The sequence below is a fragment of the Dendrobates tinctorius genome, unplaced genomic scaffold (assembly GCF_039654945.1).
Source record: "Dendrobates tinctorius isolate UK_male_01 unplaced genomic scaffold, ASM3965494v1 ptg000020l, whole genome shotgun sequence".
NCBI lineage: Eukaryota > Metazoa > Chordata > Amphibia > Anura > Dendrobatidae > Dendrobates > Dendrobates tinctorius.
In genome coordinates this window covers 20,948,994-20,967,337 of record NW_027361688.1, presented here as the reverse complement: position 1 = coordinate 20,967,337, position 18,344 = coordinate 20,948,994, and the positions used below count along the sequence as shown (strand labels likewise).

Below are 18,344 nucleotides of genomic sequence, written 5' to 3'. Positions count from 1 at the left end.
CATCCTGGCAGCGGGGGAATATGAAAATAGTCGTTTGTTTCTTTTTAAAAGGTGCTTTAGAAGAATGGAAGTGGCCCAGGATGGGGGCATTATACCAGGAAGGGGCACAGGATGGAGGACAATGTTATAGGGGGCATTAGTACTGAAGGGGCTGAGGACAGGTGACATTAATAGTGGAAAGACCAGAGTGGGACATTATTACAAGAAGTTGCCTGAAATGGAGGACATTATTATAGGAAGGAGCCAAGGACGGAGGACATTATTATAGGAAGGAGCCAAGGACGGAGGACATTATTATAGGAAGGAGCCAAGGACGGAGGACATTATTATAGGAAGGAGCCAAGGACGGAGGACATTATTATAGGAAGGAGCCAAGGACGGAGGACATTATTATAGGAAGGAGCCAAGGACGGAGGACATTATTATAGGAAGGAGCCAAGGACGGAGGACATTATTAAATAAAGGGCTTAGGACAGGGGACATTTTACATAATGGGGAACATTATACCAGAAAGGGGAAGGTGCCCAGAATGAGGGCGAGGACAGGGCCCAGGACAGGGGGCATTATTACAGGTAAAAGCCAAGATGGGGACATTACTACTGGAAGGGGCCAGTATGGGAGAAATTATTACAGGAAAGTGGCAGGATGGCAGAAGTTATTACAGAAAGGAGTCAGGACGGGATCGTTATTACATGGGGGATGAACACGTATGTCTTTATAGTATCCAGAATGCTACAAGGGCCCCTACATCTGACCGACATGCAGGTGGGGGCCCGGGTCCAAGCTTTGCTTCAGGGCCCAGCATAATTTAGTTATGCCACTGCTAGGATACACATCTCATATCCTTCTTCTATCTATTATTTATCTTTATCTGTCTTCTGTCCACTCATACATACCTGATTTTTCTTAATATTTCACCAATATCACATATTTAGGGCATTTACACATATCTATCCATGTACCACCCAGAAGATTCACCTCTGGAGATGCTGGGGCAGTGATGGCGAATGGCCCGCGGAGCCCTCTCAGCTGCACGCGGCCTCACTGCTCAGAGCTGCAGCTTCCTCACACACACTGAGCGGCGCAGCCGCGGAGCTGAGGGATGACGTCATCCAGCCGCGCCGCTCACTGTGTGTGAGGAAGAGACAGGGAGGAGGCAGAGAGGTGAGTGTGGCTGGTGTGTGTGAATGTGGCCGCTATGTGTGTGAGTGTGAGTGTGGTGTGTGTGGTGAGTGTGTGTCAGTCCAGTCCAGTGGTGGGGAGAGGACCAATGTTGGCGGTGATGGGAAGAGGGACAATGATGGTGGTGATGTGGAGAGGGACAATGATGGGGAGAGGGACAATGATGAGAGTGATGGGGAGAGGGCAATGATGGGGAGGAGGAAATGATGGAGGTGGTGGAATGGGCAATTTCTACAAGAAGGGGATCATGGTGGGGCATATTTCTGCATGAAGGGGATCATGATGGGGCATATTTCTGCATGAATGCGATCATGATGGGGCATATTTCTGCATGAAGGGGATCATGATGGGGCATTTCTACATGACGGGGATCATGATGGGGCATATTTCTGCATGAAGGGGATCATGATGGGGCATATTTCTGCATGAAGGGGATTATGATGGGGCATATTTCTGCATGAAGGGGATCATGATGGGGCATATTTCTGCATGAAGGGGATCATGATGGGGCATATTTCTGCATGAAGGGGATCATGATGGGGCATATTTCTACATGAAGGGGATCATGATGGGGCATATTTCTGCATGAAGGGGATCATGATGGGGCATATTTCTGCATGAAGGGGATCATGATGGGGCATATTTCTGCATGAAGGGGATCATGATGGGGCATTTCTACATGAAGGGGATCATGATGGGGCATATTTCTACATGAAGGGGATCATGATGGGGCATATTTCTGCATGAAGGGGATCATGATGGGGCATATTTCTGCATGAATGCGATCATGATGGGGCATATTTCTGCATGAATGCGATCATGGTGGGGCATATTTCTGCATGAAGGGGATCATGATGGGGCATATTTCTGCATGAAGGGGATCATGATGGGGCATATTTCTGCATGAAGGGGATCATGATGGGGCATATTTCTGCATGAAGGGGATCATGATGGGGCATATATCTGCATGAAGGGGATCATGATGGGGCATATTTCTGCATGAAGGGGATCATGATGGGAACATAACTACTGTCTGTGGGACCATTCTAATTGCGCAGGTGGTGAGCACAGTAATTAAAAGATAAAGTGTGTACCTGTCACTAGTTTGTCGGCTGTTAGCAATCTCAGCACCTTAACCGCCAGCGATTATAATATATTATATATATATATATATATATATATATATATATATATATTTGTCAAATGTGGAGCTGCAGCAAATATTTATACTTTTTCAGATCACGGTGAAGCCTCCTTGCCTGCCATTTTTGCCAGGTGCTATCCACATGCCAGCCATCTCCATGCCAGGATTCAGAAGTCGGCAGCAGCCAGATACAGTAAGCGTTATCACATTTGTGTGACTGTGGCTGGAGATTAGAGATATACTAATATTCTGCATTTTTTTCCCATAAAGATCAATCCATCTGCTGTGTCTGTAGAGGGCAGTGTGAGGGGCTCAGTGTCAGTGTGTGATTAAGCACGCATGAGCTTGAAGCCCCCCTGCTGAACAGAAGAGAAGACTGCAAAGGTAAGTTTAAAATCAATGAATTGTTGACATGATATAATTGACCATCAGGGTGTAGGGACGGCAAGCGCTGTACAGGGAAGAGAGCTGGCAGCTGCGGACTCTCCTCCTGTGCAGCGCTTATGACGGTCACTGCTGAGTAGATCTCATTCACTTTGAATGAGGGCAGCGCTGCAGAACCTTGAGACGGCCGCTACACATTTTTCATCACTCAAAATTGCCCGGGTGGTACTTTGTCATAAATAATTGGGTTTTAGGTTGCAGTTTGGGCACTTGGTCTCAGAAAGGTGCGCCATCACTGCTATAGGGTAACTCCTGTTAGGCTGAGTTCACACGTGGCGTTTTTTTCGCGTTTTCGCGGCGGTTTTAACCGTGCGATTTTGCCGCAAAAAATAAGCATCCCATGCATTTCTATGGGATTCCGCAATGCTGTGCTAATGCTTTGGTTTTTACCGCGGCGGAATCGCTTCGCGGTAAAAAACGCAGCATGCTCATTAATTTCGCGGAATCGCGGCGATCCCGCACCCATAGGAATGCATTGTTCCGTTTACTTCCCGCATGTGGCTGTTCCCACCATGCGAAAAGTAAGCAGAACAATTGCGGATGGTACCCACGGTCCGGAGGAGAGGAGACTGTCCTCCGGGCTTTGGGTACCATATCCCTGTAAAAAATAGAATTTAAAATAAAAAATGGTGTTATTCTCACCTTCCGACGTCCCGCGCAGCCTTCCCGCCTCTCTCCACGCTCTCGTTCCCAGTAATCCTTTGCGAAAATGCCCGCGATGGTGTCTGTTCTCGCGGGATTGCAAAGTCTCGCGGTCATTCGCGCTACGTCATCACGAATGACCGCGAGACGTCGCGATCCCGCGAGAACAGACACCATCGCGGGCATTTTCGCAAAGGATTGCTGGGAACGAGAGCGTGGAGAGAGGCGGGAAGGCTGCGCGGGACGTCGGAAGGTAATAACACCATTTTTTTAAATTATTTTTTACATTTTATCTTTTACTACTGATGCTGCATAGGCGACCTCAGTAGTAAAAAGTTGGTCACACTTGTCAAACACTATGTTTGAAGAGTGTGACCAACCTGTCAATCAGTTCTCCAAGCGATGCTACAGATCACTTGGAAAACGCTAGCATTTTGCAAGCTAATTACACTGTGTTCCAAATTATTATGCAAATGATATTTTTCTATGATTTTCCTAAATAGTCAGTACAAATGACAGTCAGTCTAATAAAAGTCATCACCGGTTAGAGTATGCATCGAATTTTATTGAAGAAACCTCCCAATGATAACAGTATAATCTCCAAAATGAATAAAAACTCAAATTGCACTGTTCCAAATTATTAGGCACAGTAGAATTTCTAAACATTTGATCTGTTTTAAAGAACTGAAAATGTTCATTTGTGGAATTTGCAGCATTAGGAGGTCACATTCACTGAACAAAAAAGCTATTTAACTCCAAAACATCCTAACAGGCCAAGTTACATGCTATCATAGGAACCCTTCTGTGACATCACCTTCACAATTCTTGCATCCATTGAACTTGGGAGTTTTTGGAGAGTTTCTGCTTGTGTTTCTTTGCATGAAGTCAGAATAGCCTCCCAGAGCTGCTGTTTGGATGTGAACTGCCTCCCACCCTCATAGATCTTTTGCTTGATGATACTCCAAAGGTTCTCTATAGGGTTGAGGTCAGGGGAAGATGGTGGCCACACCATGAGTTTATCTCCTTTTATGCCCATAGCAGTCAATGACTCAGAGGTATTCTTTGCAGCATGAGATGGTGCATTGTCATGCATGAAGAGGATTTTGCTCCTGAAGGCACATTTCTGCTTTTTATACCATGGAAGACAGCTGTCAGTCAGAAACTCTATATACTTTGCAGAGGTCATTTTCACACCTTCAGGAACCTTAAAGGGCCCTACCAGCTGTTTCCCCATGATTCCGGCCCAAAACATGACTCCTCCTCCTCCTTGCTGAAGTCGCAGCCTTGTTGGGACATAGTGGCCATCCACTACTCCATCCATCTGGACCATCCAGGGTTGCTCGACACTCATCAGTAAACAAGACTGTATGAAAAATAGTCTTCATGTATCTCTGGACCCACTGCTACCGTTTCTGGTTGTGAACACTGTTTAGGGGTGGCCGAATAGTAGGTTTATGCACCACAGCAAGCCTTTGAAGGATCCTACACCATGAGGTTCGAGGGACTCCAGAGGCACCAGCAGCTTTAAATATCTGTTTGCTGGTTTGTAATGGCTTTTTAGCAGCCACTCTCTTAATCCGATGAACTTGCCTGGCAGAAACCTTCCTCATTCTGCCTTTATCAGCACAAACATGTCTGTGCTCAGAATCAACCACAAATCTCTTAACAGTATGATGGTCACGTTTACATTTTTGGGAAATATCTAATGTTTTCATCTCTTGACCAAGGCATTGCACTATCTGATGCTTTTCAGCAGCAGAGAGATCCTTTTTCTTTCCTAAATTCCTTGAAACCTGTGCCCTGCTTAATAATGTGGAACATCATTCTTAAGTAGTTTTACTTTAATTGGGCTCACCTGGTAAACTAATTATCACAGGAATTTGAGATTGATTTCAGTGATCCAAAGAGCCCTGATACACAATACCATCTATGAGTTTATTTGAAAAACAAAAAATTACATCTTTATGACACTTAAATCCAATTTGCAGAATAATTTGGAACGCAGTGTACGCTTGCAAAATGCTAGTTTTTCTGCGGGAAAATCGCGGGAATTTAAAATGCGATTTTCCCGCGGAATGGAATTCCGGAACTCTCGCGGTAATTTCCGCCAGAGTTCCGCTACGTGTGAACTTAGCCTTAATGTTAATTTTTTAAAATGTTTTCTTTAAAGCAGAGCGACCCCCAACCCAGCGTGTCAGTCTGATCATTCCCAGCGTTAAGATCCATTTTGGGAAATAAATTCTAACAAAGGATTGATATTTGATGTGAATGGTTTGGTTCGGAGACAAGTCATTTGCTCGGCCACCCACACGCTGCTGACATTCCAAGGTGATTCCTGCAGAATTCCTGAAATAAAACTTGTCAGTGCTTAATAAAATGTCTGAAATGGATGAGAACGGATTCCCTCAAAACCCGTGTAATTTCCCATATTATAGGGGTTGCACAGAATTTGATAAAAAGGACTGCATTTTTTTTTTTAGAAACCGTGCCACTCTTGTCATGAGGATATGGGTGGTTATCAAGGTTATCAGAACAAAAATTTTTATCAAGTTAAATGCACCACAATTTTAGCCTAATTTGCACTTCCGTGCACAATATTTATTATGTGTTTTATACACTTTTTGCGCCATGTTTGACAACGCAGTATGACTTCACTGAAAAGAGGCGTGATTTATTGGAAAATGGGCGTGGCTTAACAACGCCACCCGCCGATAAATCCAAAGTGGGTGAAAAACAGCAAAAACTAAACAAAAGCAGATACAAATACAATAATGAACCGAACCCTAAATGTTCCAGAATCCTTGCATAATTTGTACAAAAAAATCTGTTTTTCATGACTTAAGCCATATTTATTATGTGTTTTAGACACTTTTTATGACTAGCCTGACGAGAAAGCGCTGACTCCGTGCTCCAAAAAATGTGGCAGGATCAAGGTACACATTTTTGGCACAAAGAAAGGCCGGTCATACACATTAGGTGGTTCATGGCTGAACTATGCTTCGGACGATCGTACTCATGCCAGCCATCCCAGCCGGCTCTCCCATACACAGGAGAACTCACTTGACGAAGTGTTTCTGTTCTCTATATGAGAAAGCCACCGACCTACACATCTGCCAGCAGCTTATCTCAGAACAATGCAATCGGCAGTCCAAAATCGGACATGTGCAATAGACATCTCTCTTTACCATCAGTTGGCTGGCGCCCCCATACACATTAGACCATCAGCCGAACCGCATCACCCACCTTAATAATTCTGTCTAGTTGAAGTCTGCAGTATCTGTTAGACAGTAATAATAAGTATGCCTCACTATATGTCTAGTTTGAGGAACATGACTCCTTCATGAAAGTAGTGGACCCCATGGGTTGTAAAGAACGTGGCTTGGGCTAAACCATACTTGGCAGTTTTTGGAAATGGGCAGATGTAAAGGCCCCCATACACATTAGACTAATATCGATTGTCTTTGCCGATGTCAATGGGTTCAGCCAACACTATAATGTATTTGGGAACAATGGCCAACATATCACTGGAGGAGATGATAATGGAGCGTGTTCGATTTCGGGATACCCATCACTTTTTTCTCCTAGAATACAAGCCATTGGCAAAGTTGTATGTTGGCAGCTTTCTCATAGAGAACACAGTAGCATTAGTTTGGCTCCTTTATGGGAGAAACGGCCGAAATGGCAGTCAGGCAAAGCAGCATTCGGCCAATAGTCATCTAATAGTTATCTAAGGGTACCGTTACACCTAGCGATGCACCAGCGATCCCGACCAGCGATATGACGCGGTCAGGATCGCTGGTGCATCGCTAGGTGGTCGCTAGTGAGCTGCCACACAGGCAGATCTCACCAGCGACATCGCAGGGGTCGGGGGTCGCTACTTACCTGTCAGACGCGGCGATCCTGCGTCCTCCCGCCCGCGTCCACGTGACGCTCGTCGGCGCCACAGGAAGCGCCGCAGGAAGTGACCGACGAGGAATGGTCCAGGAGCTTCTCGCGCGATCAGCGATAACCAGCGGGGGAGCCGGTCGGAGGTAAGTATCACATGCAGCGATATCGCTAGCAATATCGCTATAACGTCACAAAATCGGTGACTTTACAGCGATATTGCTAGCGATATCGCAGTGTGAAACGGGGGCTTAAGACTCTAGGCATATCGTGGTCAAAGAGCAAACATGCTGTAAGGACATTGAGCTATTAGCTGTGGGCATGAGACCTTTTTATTTACCAAGGGAACTATCGCATGTAATCATCATAGCTGCATATGTCCCCCCTTCTGCGAAAGCTGATGCCGCCACTGAGGTCCTACAATCCACAGTGAGCATGATGCAGTCCCTTCACCCCCAAGCACTCCTTCTGGTTTCGGGAGACTTCAATCATGTGTCGCCAGCATCCATACTACCCGGTTGCACACAGTATGTTACCTGCCTCACTAGAGACAACAAAATATTGGACTTGTTCTTTGCCAATGTGAGAGGGGCATATGCCTCGTCAGCCCTACCGCCCCTTGGAAGATCGGATCACAACCTAGTGCACCTCCAACCCGTGTACAAGCCACTTGTACAGAGAGAACCTGCTGTCACTCGCACAGTGAGGATATGGACTGAGGAGAGTGATGATGCTCCGAGATACTGCTTTGAAACAACCACTTGGGATATGCTGCAAGATTCCTATGGTGATGACATGGATGGTCTCACACACTGTATAACGGACTACATTAATTTCTGTGTAGACAACACGATTCCCACAAAAGTAGTGAGGTGCTTCTCTAACAATAAACCATGGATCAGCCCCGGAATAAAGGCTCTTCTCAAAGAGAAGAAGTTGGCCTTCACATCAGGTGACAAGGGCAGGCTAAGAGAGGTGCAGAAAGATCTGAAGAATCTAATCAGGCAGGGAAAGGCTAATTATAAGAGAAAGATTGAACTGAAACTGTCACAGAAAAGGATCCATGAAGTCTGGGAGGGTCTAAAGTCTATATCTGGGCATAGACAGACTGTCTCCAGGATGGTTGTAGATAGAGAGGGGCTTAATGAACTTAATCTATTCTTTAACAGATTTAATCACACACTGGCTGCTCCTGCCCCTGCATACCATTCACACCTCTCTGCTACAATAACCTCGCCGCCTGCTGCAACTTGTCAACTGAGCCAGGGTCTGTTCTTCACAAGTACCCAGGTTGCAAAAGAACTGGATAAGATCAAAGTTTTGAAGGCTGCAGGTCCTGATGGCATCAGTGCAAGGCTATTCAGAACCTGTGGGCACCAGCTGAGTGAGATCATTACATATCTGTTCAATATGAGCCTGAGAATAGGTATAGTACCACAACTGTGGAAATTATCGTGTGTGGTACCAGTTCCGAAGAAACCTTATCCGAAAGACCTTAATGACTATAGACCTGTAGCATTGACATCACACCTGATGAAGGTACTAGAGAGATTGGTTCTCACACGTCTCCGTCCTCTAGTGAGCTCGGATATGGACCCTCTCCAGTTTGCCTACAGGCCAGGCATTGGTGTGGATGATGCCATTATCCAACTTCTAGATAGGACTCTCTCTCACCTGGAGAATCCTGGGAACACTGTGAGAATAATGTTCTTCGATTTCTCTAGTGCTTTTAATACTATACAGCCAGGTCTACTGAGAGACAAGCTGGGCCTTGCTGGCGTGGACCTCCAACTCTCCACCTGGATCCTTAACTACCTCACGAACCGACCTCAGTTTGTAAAGGTTCGGGACAGTGTGTCAGACATGGTGATCTGCAACACAGGGGCACCTCAAGGTACAGTTCTTGTCCCTTTTCTCTTCACACTGTACACTGCGGATTTTAAGTACAACTCATCTAGCTGCTACTTGCAGAAGTATTCTGATGACTCTGCAATAGTAGGCCTCATCACAGGAGGAGATGAAAGAGAGTACAGAGATACTAACCAAGCTTTTGTGGAGTGGTGTCAGAGGAACCACTTTAGGATTAATTCCGGGAAGACCAAGGAATTGGTGGTGGACTTTCGCAAGAGAAAAAATCCACCAGTAGTGGTGAACATTCAGGGAAATGATATTGAGATAGTCGACACCTATAAGTACCTTGGTGTGATCCTCAATAATAAGCTTGACTGGGCCCATCACTTGGATGCAGTGTACAGGAAGGGCCACAGTAGGCTTTATCTGCTCAGAAGGCTGAGAGCCTTCGGAGTTAGAGGGGCACTCCTTGCATCCTTCAACTCTGTTGTGGCATCAATCATCTTCTTTGGTGTGGCGTGCTGGGGTAGTGGCATATCAACCAGGGACAGGAATAGGCTGGACAAACTGATTAGAAGGGCCAGCTCTGTCCTGGGATGCCCCCTTGATCCAGTTCAGGAAGTAGGTGACAGGAGGATACTGGCCAAGGTGAGCTACATGGTGCAGAATGATTCCCATCCCATGCATGAGACCGTGACAAAGATGTGCAGTACTGTCAGTGACCGGCTACTTCATTCTAAATGTGAGAGGGAGCGCTATCGAAAGTCCTTCCTTCCTGCTGCAGTTAGGCTGTATAACCAGCACTGTCCAAAACGGAGAACGACCCAAACAGTGAACTGATAGATCCAAAGTTGTGATAGTCCGGTTATATCTTTTTTTTTTCGTATATGTACCTACCTACTGTCAATGTAATGCCTTTATGCATCTGTATCTGTACTTGTTCCTGCCTTGCTGCTGTAATGCTCTGAATTTCCCCATGGTGGGACGATTAAAGGATTATCTTATCTTATCTTAAGGTGAATGACCGACTTGAGAGCGTGATTCTTTCTGTGAATGCAGAATAACCAAGACCTTTTCTATAGGCCAAACCCCACGACAACTGTTCATTCCCCTCTCCACACTCATGGATGCCCTGGACTCTACCTCCCTAAAATGCTGAGACACAAGGAACTATTTGGAATTTCTGACTTCGGAGGGTTTCTGATGATTTACCACCTTCCACAACAGTCAGTGAGGGCTGCCTTTTTTTGGTAGCCTCCTGGATCTTATGGGACAGCTGGAAAGTATGTGATAAGCTGAGGTATAGATAGCCCCGAGACCCTCAGGTTATCAACGTTCAACTATCTACAGGGATCAAAACTTTGCTTCACAGTTATCCAAGACTGAACCTTAAGGCCCTTTTACACTTAGCGATGCACCAGCGATCCGACCAGTGATACGACCCGGTCAGGATCGCTGGTGCATCGCTAAATGATCGCTAGTGAGCTTCCACACAGGAAGACCTCACAGCGACGCAGCGCACGATAGTCACCTTTCACATACAGTGATCCAGACGTCCTCCCGCCCGCGTCCAGCGTCGCTCGTCTCACACAGCAGGAAGCCCAGCAGGAAGCAGACGACGAGAAATGGAGCCGCGCGATCAGCGATGGACAGCGACAGACAGCGGGGGAGCCGGTCGGAGGTAAGTATCACACATAGCGATATCGCTAGCTATATCGCTATAACCTCACAAAATCAGTGACGTTTTAGCGATATTGCTAGCGATATCGCTATGTGTAAAACCCCCTTTAGGCACAGGACAATCCTATAGTAACAGATGACTGATAATGGATTTAGAAATGTAGAGCCTAAAGAAGATCTGTGACGTGTAGTCCGATGAACTGGTGTCAGGGCAGGTTCTATTTAGGTGGTGCATCTTAACCCCTTATCTCATATCTAATGTAGTGATAGATGCTTTTTGAACAACCCATTGACCACAAATGTTTTCCAATTATTTTAACATCAGGACATACGGAACACTGCAGGTGTCATCTAATTACGTGTGGGAAATCACAGCTAATCAATTCTGACCATACAGTATATCTTCGTGGAAAGTGCATGTGTCATGCTCGCCATGTCTGTCATGTCCGCCATGTCTGTTTTGCCTCAAGAACCCCTGGAGCGATGTGCACGCGCATATCATGTCTGCTATCCTGCGTGATCTCTGGTGCATTGTGCACACTTACCTTGTGACTGCTAGATGCCTGCGTTTCTGCTCTACCTTCTGCAATCATCTCTGCATGTCTGAAACCCCTGATCACGTGACCTTTCCTGGGATCCAGCACTGTCCGATTCTGCAATCATCTCTGCATGTCTGAAACCCCTGATCATGTGACCCTTCCTAGGATCCAGCACTGTCTGGTTCTGCAATCCTCTCTGCATGCCTGTAATCCTGATCATGTGACTGCTCTCTGTTATCCTGAGGATCTGAACCGGAAGTTCTCCCCTGGTGCTGACCCGGAAGTGGAGGTGCCAATGCCCTATATCAGACCGCCCCTCCTTATGGTCAGGGCCTGAGTATTGTGTCGCTTCCCTGCATGGCTGCTTGGTCTGCTGGGTCGCTCCCTCTATTCTGCGCCCCTGCACTCTGCCCTGTCGTGCGTCTCTGCACACGCTCTGTGCTTGTACTCCGTCTCTTGTCTCGTGCCATGTCTAGTGTTTGTCCTTTGTGCCATGTTTTGTCTCTGCTCTGCTTTGCCTTGTAGTCCTTCCTTGCTCTGATTCTGTTCTGTGCTCCCGTCTAGCTTCCGTTCCTTGCCTTGCTCTGCCTTGTTCCTCCCTATGGTCTCTGTCTTTGCTTGCTCTGTCTCGCTCTCTTCTATGGTGCTCTGTAGTGCTCCCTGGCACACGCACTATTCCTCCTCGTTTACTTTTGTGCTCTTTTCCATGTCTAGTCCCAAGGCTCTGCCTTGGCCTGGCTCTGGGCTTCGGCCTACGCTCCGCTGCTAGACTCTTTCCTATTGTGTTCTCTTGCACGTTTCTAGGCTAGTCCCAAGGCTCTGCCTTGGCCCGGCTCTGGGCTTCGGCCTACGCTCCGCTGCTAGCTCTGTTCTTGCTCCGTGTTTTTGCCTAAGCCTCCGTTCCTGGTTCCGTATTCTGCCTAGGCTCAGCCTGGTTTCCTGTCTTGCCTTGCTTTTCTGCTTCATGTACCCAGTCCCTGGTGTGTCTCTCTACACGTGCAGACCTCTGCTTTGTACCCTGTCCCTGGCGTGTCTCTCTACACGTGCGGGCCTCGCTTTGAACCTGTCCCTGGCGTGCCCCTCGGCACGCGCAGGTCTCGCCTTGTACTTTGCCCCTGGCATGCCCTCTGCATGCGCAGGACTCTGCCTCGTACTCTATGCCTTGTCACTGATAATTCGTGTGCTCTTGCACCTCTCGTACTAGGCTTTGCAGTGCTGTCTCGCACGTGTCTCTGTCCTGTACCTTTGCCTAGCCCTGCCTTGTGGCTCCGTGCACTCTTGCACGCGCCTGGTCGCCCATTGCCCGCCTGTTGCGCCTCAGCCGTGCTGCTCCTGTCGTGCCCGCATGTGTGCCCCAGCCGTGCCCGCCGTCCAGTGCTATAGTGGTTACCACCTGTGTGTGCTTCAGCTGTGCCGCCTCTTGTCGTGCCCGCCTGCCTTTGCCACCCGCCGGTACCGCCTGCCGGTGCTCCAGCAGTGGTTTCCATGCTCCCTTGCACTCACGCTGGTTCTCGCACTGTGCGTTTTCATGCTACTCTTGCACAAGTCTTTTGCTTACTTTGCTCTGCTTTGAACCCTGTCCTGCTTGCCGGATTCCGTAACCTGCCGACCGCTGCCAGAGGTACGGACTTAGATGACTGCGGCCTGATATCCGAAGCGGACTTCCCCAGCCTGATTCCTGGCTCCTGTCGGTCGATGCCAGCACTCCGGATCCCGATGCCACCGCACCCGATCCTGGACCCTGGCGTGTTTCTTGACACGCATCATGTCTCTAACTTTTTCTTGTCTCCTTGCATGGAACCCTGGTCTGCTTACCGGATGCCCGGATCCTGCCGATCGCCATCAGAGCTACAGAACCTGATGTCCCGGTCGATCGTTGCTTGCCGTCCGGAGTCTGACGTCATCGTGCTTCTGGCTACCATCCTGCACGTACCATGCTTTGGACCTTGGCGTGCCCTTCCACGCACTTTGCTATGTGTTCCCTGTGTATTTACGTTTGGCACCTGTTATTACCCTGAAGTGTTCCTTAATGAAGTTACTTTGAACTAACGTCTTGTCTCGCCTTGTCTTGTTTCCCTGAGCCGGCCATCTGGTCCAGCTGCCGTGGTGGCTCACCCCCTTGGTCTTGCCCCTGACACTCCCTGTATAGGGGGTGGCTCCTCATTAGGTCAGCTCGCCCTAGGTGGGTGGGTGCCACGGCCCAGAGGGTCCACTCATTTAAGGAAAACGACTCAGCGTAAGCTGACGCTCGTCACAGCATGACATGAAGGCATGCAGTCATTCCAGCACACGGGGTAATTAATTTCTTACTAATATGTATATGAAGATTGTGCATTCCAGGGTGCAGCACTTTCTTCATTATCTTCATTCTTATGCAACTGCAAATAAATGATAGTCCTCAACATACAACACTTACACTCCACAACATCGACATTGCAACACCAAGAAGGAAAAGCTGTGGAATTATGATAATCATAGGATGGATAGACATGTTATATCTTCTTAACATTTTGATTTCTTCAGTCTGGAATCCCCACACTTGGAGCCTTGGCTGCTATCAGACAGATTATTAATGGCCGTCTGAGGAATCTTCTGTCGCGCTGAATGCACTTGGGCAAATCATCAAGATCCGCTGCTGGCAGCTTACTTTACAATTGCCAACAAATTAGTGATGGCCGGTCTGATTCTTTTTTTTTTTTTTATCTGGCTCTCCTTGTTGAAACGCTGAGCTGTGTACCAGGAATGAAGACTAGAAGAGTCTAGTCTACAGAACCCCAGGGTTAAAGGGATTTTAGATTAATCTCTGTGAAAATGAAATGTTCTACAAGCAAGTAATGAAACATAAATAGGTTCCCTCTACTGTAGTGTCGAGTAGGTGCTCAGAAGTAAGACGTAGTCTTCATGTAAGTAGAAAAAATCTTTGGTACTGTAATAGTCGCAAGCGGAAAAAAGTAGCTTTATTCAGTTAAACCGACCCATGAGTACACAGATTTAGCCAATGTTTCGGCCAAATAGGGCCTTTCGCAAGGTATATCTGTGCAGGAAGTGGTCAGAGGGTACTGAGCGACGCGGATCTAATTTGTGTGGAAAGGCCCTATTTGGCCGAAACGTTGGCTTAATCCGTGTTCACATGGGTCAATTTAACTTTTTTTCACTTGCAGCTATTAGTTTTTTCTACTTACTACAAGCATTATGTGACATCTGTATGGCGGTATAGCATAGGTTTTTGGCCCACAATCGACATTTATCATCTATTAACAGTATAGGCTATTTGCAAAGTTGCCAAATATTTTTTTATTTTTATTATTATTTGAAAAGAATTTGGACAATAAAAAAAACAATTGCAAAAGAAAATATACCCTTTAATTTTAGGTAACGGGGCAAGATCATTGCTAAAACACCTTTAACACAATCGTTCTGTGCGGATAGAATATTGGCAGCACAACACCTGTTTAGACGGGGCGAAGTGCTGCCGACTATGATTATTTTTAAGCTTGCTTAAAAATTATCGCACCCGACAAATAATAATCATTTTGCCCAATCGTCAGGTGTTCGCATGTCTGTTTAGTTTAGATGATAATCACTAATAAGCTTTAATAGACCCTAATTTGAAATGGCTGATTCATTCGACAAGATCAAGAGGGGCCAGGTTGTCTTTCTTAAAAAATAGAACTTTACAAGTAAGCAATTATAGATTTCTAGACATGTGTCATTAATGTAGGGATTTATAGAGTCGTGAGTTGTTTTGACATTGCTGTGAATTATGTTTCATCCTTTTTGGGGGTATTTTAGCACTTTTTAAGGGGGCTTCCAGGGTGAAAAAGATGTAGTGTGCACTTATCCTAATAACATCTTGACTCAGTTTCTTGTGAATTTTTGGTAAAGTTATGATAAATCTTTACTTGAGCCCTATGAGCATACGTAAAATTAGTGGCTGGTTGAATATTCTTTCACATTTCCATAAGTCAGTTCATTCACATTGGCGGCACAAACATTTTTCAAAAAGTCACCCAAGATTTCTATGTTATTTGTCATGTTTCACCTGCATGGATTTACTCATACAGTTGCATTGTGGAGTGGACGGAGTTGAGGATGAATAAAGTGGAGTATCATGATGTCATAAAATCGGAGATCTTTGTCCCAAAGAAGAAGCGAGAAAGCCGCGGCATGATACTACATTGCGTTCGAGAAGCAAAACAGGGAACAACAACAGAGACTCCACCACGAGGATGTCCAAGAGAGAATAGAAACTTTTCACCGCTGATCTACAACATTAAGTGGATTGAAAGCATTTGCTTCCACAAATATAAAAACAGGAAAATGTGCATAATTTTACATTTTAAGTTTTTGGGTTAAGCCTGGGACTTTCCATCAAAAGATATGGACACCTTCAACAGAATTTTTTTTAACTTGTTATGTTTGTTATTTTTGGGTACAAAGAAAAATTCAACTGGGTTTCTGTAAAAAGATATTCATTGTTTAGCTTCTACAACCTTGAATGTGTCAATTCATGTAGCTGATTGTAAAGTGAGTTAACTGTGAATCCAACAGTGAACTATTTCAGACAGTGTGTGTTACCCACCTGTCCTGGATCCAGGCTTTGTTCCCCTCACCCTGGTCTGCCGAACTCTGTTGTGCTGTACGTCGGGCTTTGTAGATGGCCCAGTGTGATCCCATCTGATCATCTTCCTGGGCATATATAAGGCCTACAAAGACACACACATAAGTCTTGGTATTAAAACTTTTTAGTTGCTCTGGAGCTCTGTGTGCTACCTGTTCACCGTCTTCCAGGACCTCTGCTATCTTTTCCCAGTTTTCCAGGATTTCTGCTACCTGTTCATTTTCTTCCAGAACCTTTGCTACCTGTTCCTGGTATCCTGTCTGCCTGTGGCTTCCAGTACCTCTTCTACCTAATCTTGGTTTTCAGGAACTTTGCTACCTGCTCCTAATTTTCCAGGACCTCTGCTATCTGTTCCCAGTTTTTTCCAGGACCTATGCTATCTGTTCCCTGTCTTCCAGGACCTCTGCTACCTGTCCCAGTTCTTCCATGCCTCTGCTACCTGTTCCTTGTCTTCCAGGACCTCTGCTACATGTCTTCCTGTGACTTTCAGGACATGTCCTGTCAGTCTGAAGCTTCCAGGATGTCTTCTGTCTGCCTGTGGCTACCAGTACCTCTGCTATTCCTGGTTTTACAGGAACTTTGATACCGGTTGCTGGACCTCTGCTATCTGTTCCCAGTTTTTTTCCAGGACCTCTTCTATCTGGTCCCTGTCTTCCAGGACCTCTGCTACCTGTCCCAGTTCTTCCATGCCTCTGCTACCTGTTCCTTGTCTTCCAGGACATCTGCTACGTGTCTGCCTGTGATTTCAGGACATGTCCTGTCAGTCTGAAGCTTCCAGGATGTCTTCTGTCTGCCTGTGGCTTCGAGGAACTCTGCTACGAGATCCCAGTCTTCCAGGACTTGTACTACCCCTTCCTGGTTTATAGGACCTCTGCTACCTGCTCCAGATTTCCCAGGATTTCTGCTACCTGTACCCTGTCTTCCATGACTTCTGCATGTGTGTCTGTGGCTTCCAGGACATCTCCTGTCCGCCTGCAGCTTCCAGGATGTCTCCTGTCCACCTGTGGCTTTATGGACCACTGCTACCTGATCCCAGTTTTTCAGGACCTCTGATACCTCTTTCTGATCCTGTAGGACCTCTGCTACCCGTTCCTCATCTTTCAGGATCTCTGCTACCCGTTTCTGGTCTACCATAATAATATATAATAAATTTGATTTCTATAGCGCCGACATATTCCGCAGCTCTTTACATTTCGGAGGGGATTTGTACAGACAATAGACATTACAGCATAACAATAATCACATAGATTATAAGGAATACCAAGAGGAATGAGGGCACTGCTTAGAATCTATGAGGAAAAAAAAGGGAGACACGAAAGGTGGGTGGTAACAGTTGCCCTGATTGTATGGACCAGCCATAATGTTAAGTGTGTATCAGTACAGACACAGAGGGCTAATGGATGCATAAATCATGTGGGAACATGATGCGGGGAACCTGGTTATGGTAAAACTTTTGGCTGTGCCACACAGGGATAGATTAGGTTAATATGCTGAGGCGATAGGCCAGTCTGAATAAATGCGTTTTCAGGGCACGCTTAAAATTGTGGGGATTGGGGACTAATCGTATTGACCTGGGAAGTGCATTCCAAAGAATTGGCGCAGCACGTGTAAAGTCTTGGAGATGGGAGTGGGAGGTTCTGATTATTGAGGATGCTAACTTCAGGTCATCAGCAGAACGGAGGGCGCGGGTAGGGTGGTATACTGAAACAAGGGAGGAGATGTAGGGTGGTGCTGAGCCATGGAGGGCTTTGTGGGTGAGGGTAATAAGTACCATGACTTCTGCTACCTGTCCCCAGTCTTTCAGGTAGGGCGCGGGTAGGGTGGTATACTGAAACAAGGGAGGAGATGTAGGGTGGTGCTGAGCCATGGAGGGCTTTGTGGGTGAGGGTTATAAGTACCATGACTTCTGCTACCTGTCCCCAGTCTTTCAGGATCTTTGTTACCTGTTTCTGTTCTCTTGTCCGCCCGTGGCTTCTAGGACTTCTCCTTTCTGCCTGCGGCTTCCAGTACCTCTGCCATCTATTCCCGGTTTTCTAGGAACTCTGCTACCTGCTCCCAGTCTTCCAGGACCTCTGCTGTGTGTCTGCCTATGGTTTTCAGGACATCTCTTGTCCACCTGCAGCTTCCAGGATGTCTCCTGTCCACCTGTGGCTTTGAGGACCTCTGCTACCTGATCCCAGTCTTCTAGGACCTCTGGTACCTCTTCCTGATCCTCTAGGACCTCTGATACCCGTTTCTCATCTTTCAGGAACTCTGCTACCCGTTTCTGGTTTGCCATGACTTATGATACCTGTTCCCAGTCTTTCAGGACCTCTGCTACCTATTCCAGATTTTCTACGAACTATGCTTCCTGCTC

The 18,344-nt window shown here is 46.5% G+C and overlaps 1 protein-coding gene across 5 annotated transcripts in view; it reads right to left on the bottom strand.

The window, feature by feature from the left end:
• Positions 1–18,344, bottom strand: part of IL12B (interleukin 12B) — a 118,608-nt gene that overhangs the window by 20,360 nt on the left and 79,904 nt on the right. For 3 of the 5 annotated variants that reach the window (XM_073567856.1, XM_073567860.1, XM_073567855.1), the window contains exon 2: positions 15,950–16,073. The exons of the other annotated variants lie outside the window; for them this stretch is intronic. The gene's annotated coding sequence lies outside the window, so the exon portion shown is untranslated. The remainder of the gene's footprint in view (positions 1–15,949; positions 16,074–18,344) is intronic. 5 annotated transcript variants of the gene reach the window in all.